General features: G+C 46.7%; 1 protein-coding gene across 2 annotated transcripts in view; it reads right to left on the bottom strand.

The window, feature by feature from the left end:
• Positions 1-151, bottom strand: part of ZBTB43 (zinc finger and BTB domain containing 43) — a 28,787-nt gene extending 28,636 nt beyond the window's left edge. Inside the window, exon 1 of one of the 2 annotated variants that reach the window (XM_010810328.4) lies at positions 32-151. The gene's annotated coding sequence lies outside the window, so the exon portion shown is untranslated. 2 annotated transcript variants of the gene reach the window in all.
• Between the last annotated feature and the right edge of the window lie 14,513 nt (positions 152-14,664).

The following is a 14,664-nucleotide window of genomic DNA, read 5'->3' as shown; positions in this document are numbered from 1 at the left end:
CTTGCTACGCGTTGTCCTGACTCTGCCATACCTGCCAAGGGCTCGGCGCTCACATAGCCCGCCGGTGGGATACTTTCCGCCGCCACCGGCGCCGGGCCCGCTCAAGCCGTAGCTGCCGCGACCGCCTCAGCCTGCGCCTCCCGCCTCCGGAAACGCTTACCGGTCCCGCCCCCTAAAACTGCCAGTGTTTCCGGGGGTGCGTCTGAGAGAAAGCGATGTGCGCTTGCGGGACTCGCATTCGGGGCGGGGCGTCAGGAGCGTGCTCCGAGAGAACCCGCGGCTGCGCAGTACAGCCCGGAGCAGGTCAGTCTCCTGTAGGTACTCTAGGGCCAACGCTGACGTTTGCGGAGAGGAGTGCTAAATAAACACTTTGACCTATCTCAGCTTGTCTGATAGAGATTATGTCAAATCCTTTACTGGCTCCACAGCGCCTTTAGCTTGTAGCAGATGTTCAGTAAGAGTTTAGTGAAGGGACCAATGCCCTCTCAAGCATTGTGCCGGGTTCCCCTAGGAAAAGCCTCACGCCAATTGAATGACTCATAACTGGTCCAGACTATTCGTGATAAACTCATTCTTATTAGCCAGTAGTTGGACTAGGCATAAGCATGTGACCAATTTCTGGCCCATAATACTTAGAGAAGCCATCAACTGGGGCTTCTGAAAAAGCTTTTGTTTATTCTGTTCTTGTTTTCAAAGTTCACCAAGACTTCTAGTTGAATATGCTCAAGTGTTTTGCAGCCTTTATTTTCTTCCTGTCTCTAAGGTTGAAAATTCAGTTACTGGCATGTGCCTGTGATATGACAAATGCTAAGGCCAACAAAGCAGAAAGATTGAGAGAGCCTAGTTCTCAGATGAGGTTAAGCTATAGTCTCAGGTTTGGACGGTGTATCCCTGGATGTTTGTTGTATGAGTAGTTTTACTACTAGTAAGTGGCACAACTTCAGTTAAGCCCTGCAGTCTGGCTCCAGACCCAAGATCTCAGCTCTGTAGGACTGCTTTGGTCTTGGGCGTTATTTCTGGCAATATTATAGACTGCTCAGTTGCTCAGGTGTCCGGCTCTGCAACCCCATGGACTGTAGCCTGCCAGGCTCCTGAGTCCATGGGATTTTCCAGGCAAGAATACTGGAGTGGGTTGCCATTTCCTACTCCAGGTGATCTTCATGACCAAGGGATCAAACCCAAGTCTCTTGCATCTCCTTCATTGGCAGGCAGATTCTTTACCACTGCGCCACCTGGGAAGCCTGTTAATAGACTACTACTAAGTCGCTTCAGTTGTGTCCGACTCTGTGCAACCCCAGAGACAGCAGCCCACCAGGCCCCCCCGTCCCTGGGACTCTCCAGGCAAGAACACTGGAGTGGGTTGCCATTTCCTTCTCCAATGCATGAAAGTGAAAAGTGAAAGGGAAGTCGCTCAGTCGTGTCTGACTCTTAGCGACCCCATGGACTGCAGCCTACCAGGCTCCTCTATCCATGGGATTTTCCAGGCAAGAGTACTGGAGTGGGATGCCATTGCCTTCTCCGGTTAATAGACTACATATATCCAAGTATAACCGCAACAAAATAGATAAAATTGCTAGGAGAAATATCGAAAATACGAATTCACAATCAAAAAACAAAACCCATGGGCAGAGAAGACAATCAGCAGCATCAGATACATTTTAAATGTCTAGCTCATTGGAAGGTTTAAATAACCAATGAGGTACAGCTGAAGAGAAATTCATGAGCTAAAAAATAAATTTGAAGAAAATAATCCAAAAGCCATCCCAGTGAGATAAAGAAATGAAAAAGAGTGAGGTCTGCTGCTGCTGCTAAGTCTCATCAGTTGTGTCTGACTCTCTTTTATGTTAGAAGATAATAAAGTGAATATGAACAAAGTAGTTGTCAAATATTGATGGCTGGGAATTTTCCAGAATTGATGAAAGAGAAGCAGCCTCAGGAAACACAAGGAATCCCAACTAGGATTGGGGAAAAGAAAACCTAGATCTGGTTAAACTGCAGAACACCAAAGCATGAGATGATTTTAAAAGCAGATAGAGAAGAAAGTCAGGTTATCTACCATAGAATGATAGTGATACCAACTCCTGGCTACTCAACAGCAATAATGGGAGCAATGATAATAATAATAGCATGAAATAATATCATTAATGGGATAATAGCCTTAACAAGATGAGAGAAAATAATCTTATACCTAGAATTGTATACTTAGCAAATAATCTTTCAAAAAATGAAAACATAATACTTTTAAGATCAACAAAAGCTAAGAGTTACTACCAACAGAACTTAACTGAAGCATCTCTTAGAAGATTTATTTCAGGAAGAAATAAAATGATCCCAAGAGGAAAAACTGAGGAACAGTAAGGATTAGTGAGCAGATAAAATGGCAAACATAGGTAAATATAAACAAACATTAGGGACAAACAAACAAAGAACAACTTATAATTTGTAGGATCAAAAAATGTAAAACCAAAATAATGGAATGATAGTATAAAAGGATTACTGAACTGAATACATTATAAAACTGTGTGTTGATTAACTATTGCATAACATAGAGCCTCAAAACCTCAGAGGGATACAGCTTTATTTGTTTCTGGCTCATATGTCTAGTGTCTGCTTGGGGTTGGTTAGAAAGCTTTGCTCAGCTTGGCTGGGCTTGCCTACATGTCTAGGGTCAGCTGATCTAGGGTGGTTTTGGCTGGGATCCCTGACTCTGTTCCATGTGTCTCTTACTCACCAGCCAGGCAATGGGGATAAATTCTCATGGCAATGGTAGGTGCACAAAAGAGAGCAATGGAAAAGTATACGCACATTTTCTAAGACTTTAAAAAATATTTTATTGGCTAAAGAAGGTCACATGACTGAGTCCAAGGCTATAGTAGTAGTAGTAGTAGTAGTAGTAGTAATAGTGAAAGTCGCTTAGTCGTGTCCAACTCTTTGGGACCCCATGGACTATACAGTCCATGTAATTCTCCAGGCCAGAATACTGGAGTGGGTAGCCTTTCCCTTCTCCAGGGGATCTTCCCAACCCAGGGATTGAACCCAAGTCTCCAGCATTGCAGGCATATTTTTTACCAGCTGAGCCACCAGGGAAGCCCAAGAATACTGGAGTGGATAGCCTATCCCTTCTCCAGTGGATCTTCCAAACCCAGGAATAGAACTGGGGTCTTCTGCATTGCAGGTGGATTCTTTACCAACTGAGCTATTCAGTTCAGTTCAGTTCAGTTTAGTCACTCAGTCGTGTCCGACTCTTTGTGACCCCATGAACCGCAGCACGCCAGGCCTCCCTGTCCATCGCCAACTGCCGGAGTCTACCCAAACCCATGTCCATTGAGTCGGTGATGCCATCCAACCATCTCATCCTCTGTTGTCCCCCTCTCCTCCTGCCCTCAATCTTTCCAAGCATCAAGGTCTTTTCAAATGAGTCAGCTCTTCACATCAGGTGGCCAAAGTCTTGGAGTTTCAGCTTCAATATCAGTCCTTCCAACGAACACTCAGGACTGATCTCCTTTAGGATGGACTGGTTGGATCTCCTTGCAGTCCAAGGAACTCTCAAGAGTCTTCTCCAACACCACAGTTCAAAAGCATCAGTTCTTCAGAGCTCAGCTTTCTTTATAGTCCAACTCTCACATCCATACATGACCACTGGAAAAACCATAGCCTTGACTAGACAGACCTTTGTTGGCAAAGTAATGTCTTTACTTTTTAATACACTGTCTAGGTTGGTCATAACTTTCCTTCCAAGGAGTAAGCATCTTTTAATTTCATGGCTGCAATCACCATGGCTGCAGTGATTTTGGAGCCCCCAAAAATAAAGTCAGCCACTGTTTCCCCATCTATTTGCTATGAAGTGATGGGACTGGATGCCATAATCTTAGTTTTCTGAATACTGAGCTATTAGGGAAGCCCAAGGCTATAGTAAGAGGGAGCTATAAAGGATTATGGCAAAGAGTGTGCATAAGAAAGCAAAGAATTGGAGTCTTTAGGTGTATCAGTCAGTTAGAGTGAACCGATTCCACTGTCTATAAAAGTATTGGTTAGCGTTAGACTTCTAATGAAATACGAATGTTAAAATTTCAAGGCTTACTATTTAAAGAAAAAAGACCAAACCAGAGGAAGAAGAAGAAGATTTGTAAAAAGAAGGAAAGCACTTTCCTGGTTGTCCAGTGGTTAGGAATCCACATGCCAATGCAGGAGACACAGGTGCGATCCCTGATATGGGGAAGATGCCACATGCAACTAAATCCGTGCACCGCAACCACTGAAACCCGCATGCTCTAGAGCCTGTGCTCTGCAACAAGAGAAGCCACTGCAAGGGGAAGCCCTGGCTCACTGCAACGGGAGAAAGTCAGCACACAGCAGTGAAGACTCAGTGCAGCCAAAAGTAAATCCACAAAACTTTAAAAGGAGAAGGGGCCTTCCCTAGTGTCCCACTGGCTGTCAATGCAGGGGGTCTGGGTTTGATCCCTGAGCAGGTAACTAGATCCCACATGCCCTGTGTGCTGCAATGGAAGACCCTGCATGCCTCAACGGAGACCTGGCACAGCCAAATAAACAATACTTTAAAAAATTCTGTTGAAAAAGAAAAAAGAAAGAAAGAAGGAAAGGGGGAGAAAGGAAGGAAATAACGGCAGGAATGAAAGAACATAAACAGTGGAAAAATACAAAGCACAAAATAAAGTGGAAAAACAAATTTAAATATTTCAGTAATCACAATAAGGCTTCCCTGGTGGCTTAGTGGGTAAAGAATCCACTTGTAATGCAACAGACACAGGAGATGCTAGTTTGATCCCTGGGTGGGGAAGATCCCCTGGAGGAGGAAATGACAACCCACTCCAATATTGCCTGGAAAATCCCATGGACAGAGAAATCTAGCAGGCAACAGTCCAAAGAATCGGCTGTAACTAAGTGACTAAGCACAGCACAGCATATATATTTAAAAACTTGAACTGTCTAGTTAAAAGATAGATTGTAACACCAACTTTTGAAAGCATTTAGCTATGCACAAAGACAAATTTTAAAGTCAAAGAATGGTAAGAGTTTCCATGCTGGGTCTGTTTTAGCTGTATCAACATTGGACAAGGTAGACTTTGAGGCAAAAGCATTGCTAGAAGTAGTGTAGTGAATTTTATCATCATTCTCGATAATTTGCTACTCCTGTAAGAGGCCTGTACTTCCCAACCTGTGGACTTCAGGCTTGGTCACTGACACATGAATAGAAATGATGAACCATCTATTCTTTCCCTCTGCCACAGGCAGGTCACATCCAAGATGGGGCTGCTCCTTCCACGGGGTCCTTGAATGAAAATAAGCCAGAATGAAGAGTGGGTAGTGCCACAATGACCCCTGTGTGCATGCTCAGTCATGTCCAACTTTTGCCACCCCATGGATTGCAGCCCACCAGGCTCCTCTGTCCGTGGAATTTTCCAGGCAAGAATACTGGAGTGGATTGCCATTTCCTTCTCCAGGGGATCTTCCTGACCCAGGGATTGAACCCACATCTCTTGCGCCTCCTGCATTGGCAGGCAGATTCTTTACCATGGTACCACCTGGGAAACCCTACAAATGACCCAAAGGATGTATAACATGAGAAATTAACCATCATCTTTATAAGCCACTGAGATTTTGAAGTTAGGTGTGGTCATGTGGCTTTCTTTGACTAATGTAACATGAAATATGTCAGTTCCAAGTGGATACTTTATGAATGAGTGCATGATTCATGCCTAACTTAGCAAAAGATGACTAATAAATATAGGCTATTTTATGAGAAAGGTTCAACTCACCAGAAGTACATGATAATTCTAAATTGTAACCATATGATATCATAGCCTCAAATGATGATATAGAGTAAAAATTGGTCGAAATCCACAGATTCACCATCAGAGTGGAGACTGTGGAATTCACGACTGTTGCCACTAAATGTTTTCTTTCTTTCTCCTGGAGAGGCTAGGCCTGCCCCTGAACACAGATGTGGCCTTGTGGCTTTCTTTGACCCATGAAAAAGGATTGAAATGGCCTGTGTCACTTTCAGGTGAAAGTTTTGAGAGTCAGTGTGTAGTTCCCCTCCTCACTTTCTCTCTGCCATGAAGACCAGCAATGTTCTAGAAAGTGCCTGCTCCATCAACAAGAGTCCTAGAGTGAAAATAGCAGGTGGGAGATCCCTAAGCTGACCAGAGATAAAAACACAAGGTTGGGACTGTATGTTTTGGTTTTTTGGTGGCCAGGGCATGTGGAATCTTAGCTCCCTGACCAGGGATGGAACCTGCACCCCTTGCAGTGGAAGGCAAAGTCTTAACTACGGGACTTCCAGGGAAGTCCCCCAGTCTGTCATTACTACAAAACAATTCACCCCAAAATTCAGTGGCTTAAAACAACACTGATTTATTTTTTCACTTATGTGTCTACAGATCAGTGAAGCTGGACTCAGCTGAGCAGCTGTGCTTCAGGCTGTGGGTCCACGTGAGCCTGGCTCCTCACTGCAGGTTAGGCTCAGGTCTGTCCATGTGTTTCCATTTGGGGATCCAGCTGAAGGGATGGTAGCTACCCAGGGGAAACTGTTCTCATGGAATGCAGAGATGTTAAGAGGTGAATCCTCACTGTGCAAGCATATTTTTGTCATTTCTGTTAACATCACACTGGCCATAACAAGTCATACGGCTGAGCCCACAGGCAAGGGGTAAGAAAGTGGACTCCACTTCTAGTGAGGGGGATGTGCAAAGTCCCATGGGAAAAGGACACAGGGAGCGGTGAGGAATTCGGGCCGATATCTCAATATATCATCATTACTCTGATACTGGAATGAGAAGAATTCAGAGGGGCCGTCTATTAATAGGAAAGTGTAGGTAAAGAGGAAGGACAAAAAGAACAGAGAAGTGTGCAAGTTGATGAGACTCCAGGGATCTTTGTGGTGTGGCCAGTGAGAAATCTCTGGTGCAGAAAGCATGAACGTTCATTTACGATAAAAGATATTTCATATGTGAATTTAAGGTGTTTTTTTTTTCTTTTGGCTTGAGTGCTTGTGATGTTAACCTCCCCTCTGTCATCCTAGACTTTCAGTAAAGGCTGTTAGACCCACAAAAAGCCCTGCAGGAGTGGGGTGTGTGTGTGTGTGTGTACATCAAAGGAAGGGTCAAGTTCCTTTGGAGACAATGACAGAAATAGAACAAATTCAACACAAGCTGGCGCTTAGATCCAGGAGTAACAAGAACAGGTGCACCCAGGGGACCTGCAAACATCTTGGAAACACATTGAAGTCTCCACAGGAGAAGATGTGGTGGTTTTAGCTGATCATTTTTGTCTTTTTTTTTTTTTTTTTGGCCGCACTGCATGTAATGCAGGATCTTAGTTCCCTGACCAGGGATTGAACCCGTGTCTCCTGCAGTGGGAGCATGGAGTCTTAACCACTGGACCACCAGAGAAGTCCCATGATCATCTTTTTCTTTTAGACCCAGGAGTCTTGCTGAAATCTGGGTTATCACTGGGGCAGGATCAATATCTGGCTCAAGGGAAGTTGAAGGGCACCTGCAGTACTCTTCACATTCATCCTTCAGGCATTTACTCTGTAGGAGGTGCTGTGCTGAGCACTTCACATTGTTATCGTATTAAACATTTGCAACTCCATGCAGCAGGTGATGCTATTGTCCTCACTCTATGCGTGAGGAATCTGGAGCGCTGGCAGACGAGCAAGCCAGATGTTCTCATTTGGGAGTGGGAGCCCCCAAAAGTTCCGCCCTTCAGTAAGGGCCTAGAGGTGGGTATGTGGGGGCTGAGAGGGGATCCCTGGCACTGGTCGGTTGGGGGCACATTCTCCTTTGATGACTCCTCGTGAGGCTCAAGCTCTGGTCACTGATGCTTCAGTTGCCTGATGAACAGACTGGCCCCAACCCTCCCTCTGCTCCCTCTAATATCTTTTCATCATATTCTTACCATGTCTGCAGGTGTCCAATAGAAACATTGAAATAGTAGGTACTTTTGGAGAATGTGTTCCCCCAGCTAAGCTGCTAGGCTCAGAGAAGTGAAGTGCCTTGCCCAGGTATACAACTGGTACGAGACAGGGTAGGGTATGGGAACTTGGCCAGATGAACCTCCCCTTTCAAATTCATGAGCTCTGTATTAGTCAGCTTGGGCTGTCATAACAAAGTACCGCAGACTGGTAATTGAAACAACAAAGACTGATCTTCCCACAGATCTGGAGGCTGGAAGTCCAAGATCAAGGTGTCATCAGGTTTGGTTTTACCTGAGGCTGCTCTGCTCGACTTTGCCAAGGGCCACCTTCTGGCTGTGTTCTCATGGGCAAGAGAACTGGTGTTTCTGTATAGCCTAATGTCCTCTTATTATAAGGATGTTATATGAAAAGCCTACTCTCAGGGTCTCAATTAGCTTTATCACCCCTCTAAAGCCCTGTTCTGCAAATATATAGTCACATCCTGAGGTCCTGAGGGCTATGGCTTCAACATGTGAATTTGTCAGGGACACAATTCAGGTCATCTAGCCACTGACTCAAGGTAGTGCTACTTTGCCTCCAAGACCCGTAGACTTGTAGAATGTACCCCACTCTCCACCATGGTATAAACCTGGCCACTGAGACATGAAGAGGAAAAGGGGCTGGCCAGGTTCACACTGGTAGGCTGGAGCAGAGCTGAGACTTGACCCAGATATCTGAGTCCCCCAGAGGTCCCCAGCATCCGTGCCCCCACTTCCCACCAACAGGAAGCTGACTTTCCTTGGGGACTTCACCACCCTGCCGCATTCTCATCCGATGGTTTGAGAAAATTCAGTTTCAGATGAGCCTTGATTTGATTAAGCCAATCAGCTTATCCCATTTTCCGGCCACCATGATGTATGCAAGGACAAGCCTGTGACCTTATTTGGACATCCCTGGACTTGTGGGAGAGCTCCCAGAAGAGACTTTCTTTTGTAGGGTGGTGTGGGAGGAGGTGAGGTCGAGAACTACTGTAGCTGTTTTACTGCAAGGAGAGGAAGCCTTGCAATTGCAGGGGCCCCTGTGTGGGGGCTGAAGATGAACTTGACAGCCAGAAGGACTTACAAGAGAGCCAGAGATGGATCAGTTTCTCAGTGAGAATCTGCTTCTAGCCTTAACCCACAAGGCTCCTGTGAACTTACACTTTCTCTTTATTCTTTGTCAATTTGAGGCTTTGCTTTTATTTTGATTTGCATTGTTAAATAATTGAGGTAGTCTTAATGGACACATAATCTGGAGGGAGTTGCTGGGGGTGTAGCTAGGGGTGCCATTCATCTTTTCTTCCCTCCAGGATTCTGTGGTCACATGTATCAGTAGGAGTTCCAAGTCACAAAGAGCAGGGACTTCCCTGGTGGTCCAGTGGCTGGGACTCCGAGCTCCCAATGCAGGGGGCTCAGGTTCGATCCCTGGTCAGGGAACTAGATCCCATATGCTGCAACTAAGAGCCTGGATGTTGTAACTAAAGATCCTGTGTGCTACAACGAAGACCCGGCACAGCCAAATTAAAAAAAAAAAAAAAGACTCAAGGAACAGAAATGGAGTCTGGCTGATTTTGGCAGTAAAGGAATTCACCAGAAAGGTATGGGTGGCTCACACAGTCCCTAGGAGGCTGGAAAAGCAGGCTTGGTGACTACATAGCTTTGCCCACAATCAGGTCACAGAACTGGAGTGGCCAGGACGCTGCTGCCACCCCCAGGGCCACCACCATGACCACTGCTGACCGATGCCCCAAGCTGCGCTGTTGCTGGCCTCACGGCCTTGGAAGCTGGTCTTACTGCAACTGCTGCTGCCACCTCCCTGAGTCATGAGACCAACTCAGAGCCTGGTCCTGTGGCTGCTTCCTAGCTGCAAAGGAGACCGGGAAAATGACACCCAGCCTTAAAGGCTTCTAGAGTGCAGGTAAAGAATCTGCCTGCAATTCAGGAGACACAGGAGATACAGCTTCAAGCCCCGGGTCAGGAAGATCCCCTGGAAGAGGTAATGGCAACCCACTCCAGTATTCTTGCCTGGAAAATCCCATGGACAGAAGAGCCTGTCCAAAGGGTCAAAGGGTGTCAAAAAGTCAGATACGACCGAGCGACCAAGCACACAGAGTGGAAAATGAATTCTGTTTCCTTCTAAGCCTTATAAAATGAGGAATTCCTCAAAAACAGGATGGGAGTCCTTGCTGGGAAGTCAGAAAAATAGGACAAATGTTCAATACAGGGCAAAAGGAATTGAGATCAAATGGGAATAATAGCTTCAGCAATGTTAGTGGAACTCTGAGTTAGAGAATGTAGCTGGAACCTGGGGCTTCTGACTTCTCCTTCCCTAAAGGGATTGAGTTTCTCTCCCAGTTGTGGGGGCGCCTTTAGACCAGACAGCCCTCTCCTGAGGGCAGTGATGCTTCGTCTTGCTGAGTTACTGCCTGCAACAGGAGCAGAAAGAAGGATGAGCTGTTCTAGAAGGCAGGTCCAGGGGGAGGGCCATGTCTGAACTTGACCTGAGCTCCACCTCACCGCACAGATGAGGGCGTGCAGAGGAGGATGGGGAGGGTCTTGTTTCTACTGCTGTTTCCTCTTTGGGGAATGGATGGGAATCTCCTTCCCCAAGAGGAGACGAAGTCAAAAGAGGGTGTGGTGGGATGGGGGTGGGGGGCAGGGGTGGAGATAACTCTCCCAGGGCCAGTGATGCATAGTCAGATGCTTAGGGGACCACGAAGATGACGCAGATGAGAGAAGTGGACCGAGCATTGGCACATTAAATATATACGAATATATATTCTTTAAAAAAAAATTATTTGATTTGTGGCTGCGCTGGGTCTTAGTTGCTTTACACGGGCTTCCGCTGGTTGTGGTGAGTGGGGCTACTCTTCACTGTGGTACGCGTGCTTCTCGCTGTAGTGGCTTCTCTGGTTGGGGAGCACTGGCTCTAGGTGTGCAGGCTTTAGAAATTGTGGTGCACAGGCTTCTCTGCTCCAAGGCGTGTGAAATCTTCCTGGACCAGAGACTGAACCCTTGTCCCTTGCATTGGCAGGCAGGTTCTTATCCACTGCACCACCAGGGAAGTACAAGAATATTCTTAACTTCCACACAGATATATACACCCTCTTTTTGTTTTGCCACTTTTGACGGACACATGGCATGCTGGCTCTCTTTTATTCGGTCCTTCTCCAGGTCCTTTCTTTGTCCCCCATGCTCCCCAACTCTGTGTCCTGGAATCTGAGCTATATGGGGAGCCTGGGAGGATCCCTTTGTCTTCTCGCTTCCAGTTGGTGTGGCCCATGGGGGTCACCAGAGGAAACTGGAGGCATGAGGAAAGGAGCTTGGAGGAGTCTTTTCCAGGCTCTGTCCACAAGGAGTCACCCTGGGCTGACTGCCGCCCTTGACCCAGACTCAGCTCCATCAGCAGCGCTTTCTCTCCAGGCCCCCTCTCTGCATCCCTTCGGACTCAGGATGGTAACACTCCCCAGTGTTTGTGGCACTGGAGGCTGTATCATTCTTTGTTGCTTTTCCTAAACTCTATCCATACCTTGGTAAATAATCCCACTACTAAACTCTCCTCACCTCCCCAGCTTTGAGCATGTTGTCTATTTCCTGCTGGTACCTCAAAAGATGGAATCAAGGAATGTTTCTCTACCGAAAAACAAAACAGAAGAGCACCTCACATGCAATAGTAAACTGGATTTGAGTTAACTCTCAGACCCCTGACTGTGAGGGAGACGGTAAGGAATGGTAGGGATTGTGACGAACTGGAAAGCACATGGCCTCTCCCGCTCCAGCCTGTCGTTGCCGTGACAGTGACAGTTCAGCGTTGTCAATTCTTCCCATTTTTTAAAAGTAGCAAAATGTCCAGGTTTAGAGTGAGATCTCTTGATGTTTCAAATGTTGGCTTGACTATTTAGAAATCATGCTGTGAGGCAGATGATCAATAGCCGAACTTGGCCCTTGAAGCACCAGTTTTCAGTCTGAACTCTCAGCATATAGCATCCTGCAGAGTCCCAAACCTTACTTGATCAGAAGAGCCTGCAGGGAGGAGCGCTGTGTGCCAACCATCAGGAAACCCTCAGGGTCCCGGGGGTGGGGAGGAAGCCTGGCCATGCCACGTCCTCCAAAAAGGCTTAGAACCCATGAGCTTCTAAGTTCTGCAGCTTACAGCCTTGAGTGCCTCCCTGGCTCATCGTGTCTAATATGGGTGTCAGAGGAAAGTAAATTAAATCTGCTAGGCTGTAATCTGCAAATGAAACATTTTGTGGCAGTAACTAAACAGGGCATTATGTTTTAATCGGGTTTTTAAAGTGTTGTTTTAAAAATCATTTTATTGTGCAGAAGCTGGTACCCTAAGAGCTATAATTCCTTAACTAACCATATGATAATGTAATACCCTCTAGTCTAGATGTTCTTACCAGCCAGGGTGTTTGTCTCAATGCTCTTAAACCTATATATTTTCAGAGTAGGAGCATTCCACCACCTTCCAGTCACTCAAATGGGGGACCCTGGCAGCAGCTTCTCCATCGGGATTGCCTTTCACCCTGGCTTTGAGGGAGAAACAAAATGATTCATCCTTCCCTCATTTTATCTATCATCTATCTAATTTTTTTAAACAAATGGTTATATATTGCAGTCTTAGTGCTTTGCAAACATCAGTCTGATGCATTCTCCTACCAATTCCTTGAAGAAAGTGCTGTTCTTATCTTGATTTTTACAGATGAGCAAGTTGAGGCACAGACAGGTGGAGTAACTGAGAGAGGTCACCCAGCTGGTAAGTGATGAAGGTGGAGCCTGGCTCCTGAGTCCATGCTCTGAACCACCCAGCTGTGCTACCTCTTCTTTCCAGCCTGCTCCCAAAGCCCCCAGCTCATTCATCTTTCTGCTTTCTCCTGTTACCCCTCTCTCATCGTCTAGACATTCAGTTATTCTTTTATAATTTATTTATTTTTAATTGAAGGGTAATTGCTTTACAATATTGGTTTGGTTTCTGCCATACATCAACATATACTAGCCATAGAGGTACATATGTCCCCTCCCTCCTGAACCTCCCTCCCACCTCCCACTCTCTTCCACCCCTCTAGGTTGTCACAGAGCCCCAGTTTGAGGTCCCTGAGTCATCCAACAAATCCCCATTGGCTGTCTGCTTTACATGAGGTTGTGTGTATGCTTTCAGGCTACTCTCTCCATTCACCTTACCCTCTCCTTCCCCCCCACCCTTGTCCGTAAGTCTGTTTTCTGTGTCTACATCTCCATTGCTGTCCTGCAGATAGATTCATCAGTGCCATCTTTCTAGATGTATTAATATACAATATTTGTTTTTCTCTTTCAGACTTGCTTCAGTCTGTATGATAGGCTCTAGGTTCATCCACCTCATTAGAACTGACTCAAATGCGTTCCTTCCTATGGCTGAGTAGTATTCCATCATACATAGGTACCACAGCTTCTTTATCCATCTGTCTGTTGATGGACATCTAGGTTGCTTCCTATTATGTTGTTTTATGGATACGGAGAGTCTGCTGTGTGTCAGGTTCTGTGCTAAGTGTTGGGGACCCCGCAGTGAGTTGTCCCATTACGGCCCCTGCCAAGTGGGGCTCACAGTGTAAAAAGGGGCACAGCCTGGCAGCCAAGTATCCCTTGGGATAAAGGAAGTGCACCCAGTCCCGCAACAGTCCATGAACACAGTTGTTAGAATTAGAAAAGGATGCTCCTTACTCTAGTCACTTTACTGCCACCTGTGGGAGGACAGTCATATAAAGATGAGCATCTGGGACTTCCCTGGTGCTCTGGTGGCTATGACTCTGCCAGCTCTCCCAAAGCTGGGGGCCTGGGTTCGACCCCTGGTCTGGGAACTGTATCCCACAGGCTGCAACTAAAGATCCCACATGCTGCAACTAAAGATTCTGCATGCTGCAAGTAAGACCCGGCACCGCCAAACAAACAATGAAATAATGAAGACACTCATCTAGGATGGCTGTGAACGTGATTTGTGCTCTTGGGGTTGTACACGACCTTCACAGCTGCCCATGGTGGGCCAGAGGTTGGGGGAAGTGCCCACCTCTGTTCTGGAGGAACTGCCAGAGCGATTTCCTGTTGGAGGCTGAGATTCAAAGGTGGAGTAGGAATAAGTGGGTGAAGAGCGGGGACCATGTTCCAGGCAGAGGGAAGGGCATGTGAGAAGAGCCGTGGGTGGCTTGGTGCTGTGTCCACCTAGCGAGGCTAGAACTACATTTCCCAGAATGCCCTTCCCCGCGTGCTCTGGGATGGGGTGGACTTCAGGGGAACTTTGGGTGAGGTTAGTGTTCTTGCCTGGAGAATCCCAGGGACGGGGGTAACCCCAGTGGGCTGCTGTCTATGGGGTCACACAGAGTCGGTCACGACTGAAGCGAATTAGCAGCAGCAGGAAGACAGAGATGAAGCAGTAGCCTTGGTGAGTCAGGAGCTGTTGCAGCTCACACATGTCGACCAGGGGCAACAGACTTAGAAAGGCTGATTGCCCGGCTCCTATGTGCTGTGCTGTGCTGTGCTTTGTCGCTCAGTCGTGTCTGACTCTGTGCAACCCCATGGACTATAGCCCACCAGGTTCCTCTGTCTATGGGGATTCTCCAGGTAAGAATACTGGAGTGTTTTGCCATGCCCTCCTCCAGGGAATCTTCCCAACCCAGGGATCGAACCCAGGTCTCCCGCGTTGAGGTCGGATTGTTTACCTTCTGAACCACCGAG

Source organism: Bos taurus, chromosome 11 (assembly GCF_002263795.3).
Source record: "Bos taurus isolate L1 Dominette 01449 registration number 42190680 breed Hereford chromosome 11, ARS-UCD2.0, whole genome shotgun sequence".
Taxonomy (NCBI): domain Eukaryota; kingdom Metazoa; phylum Chordata; class Mammalia; order Artiodactyla; family Bovidae; genus Bos; species Bos taurus.
The sequence above is the reverse complement of the archived record's forward strand: the minus strand, read 5'-3'. Positions and strand labels throughout refer to the sequence as shown.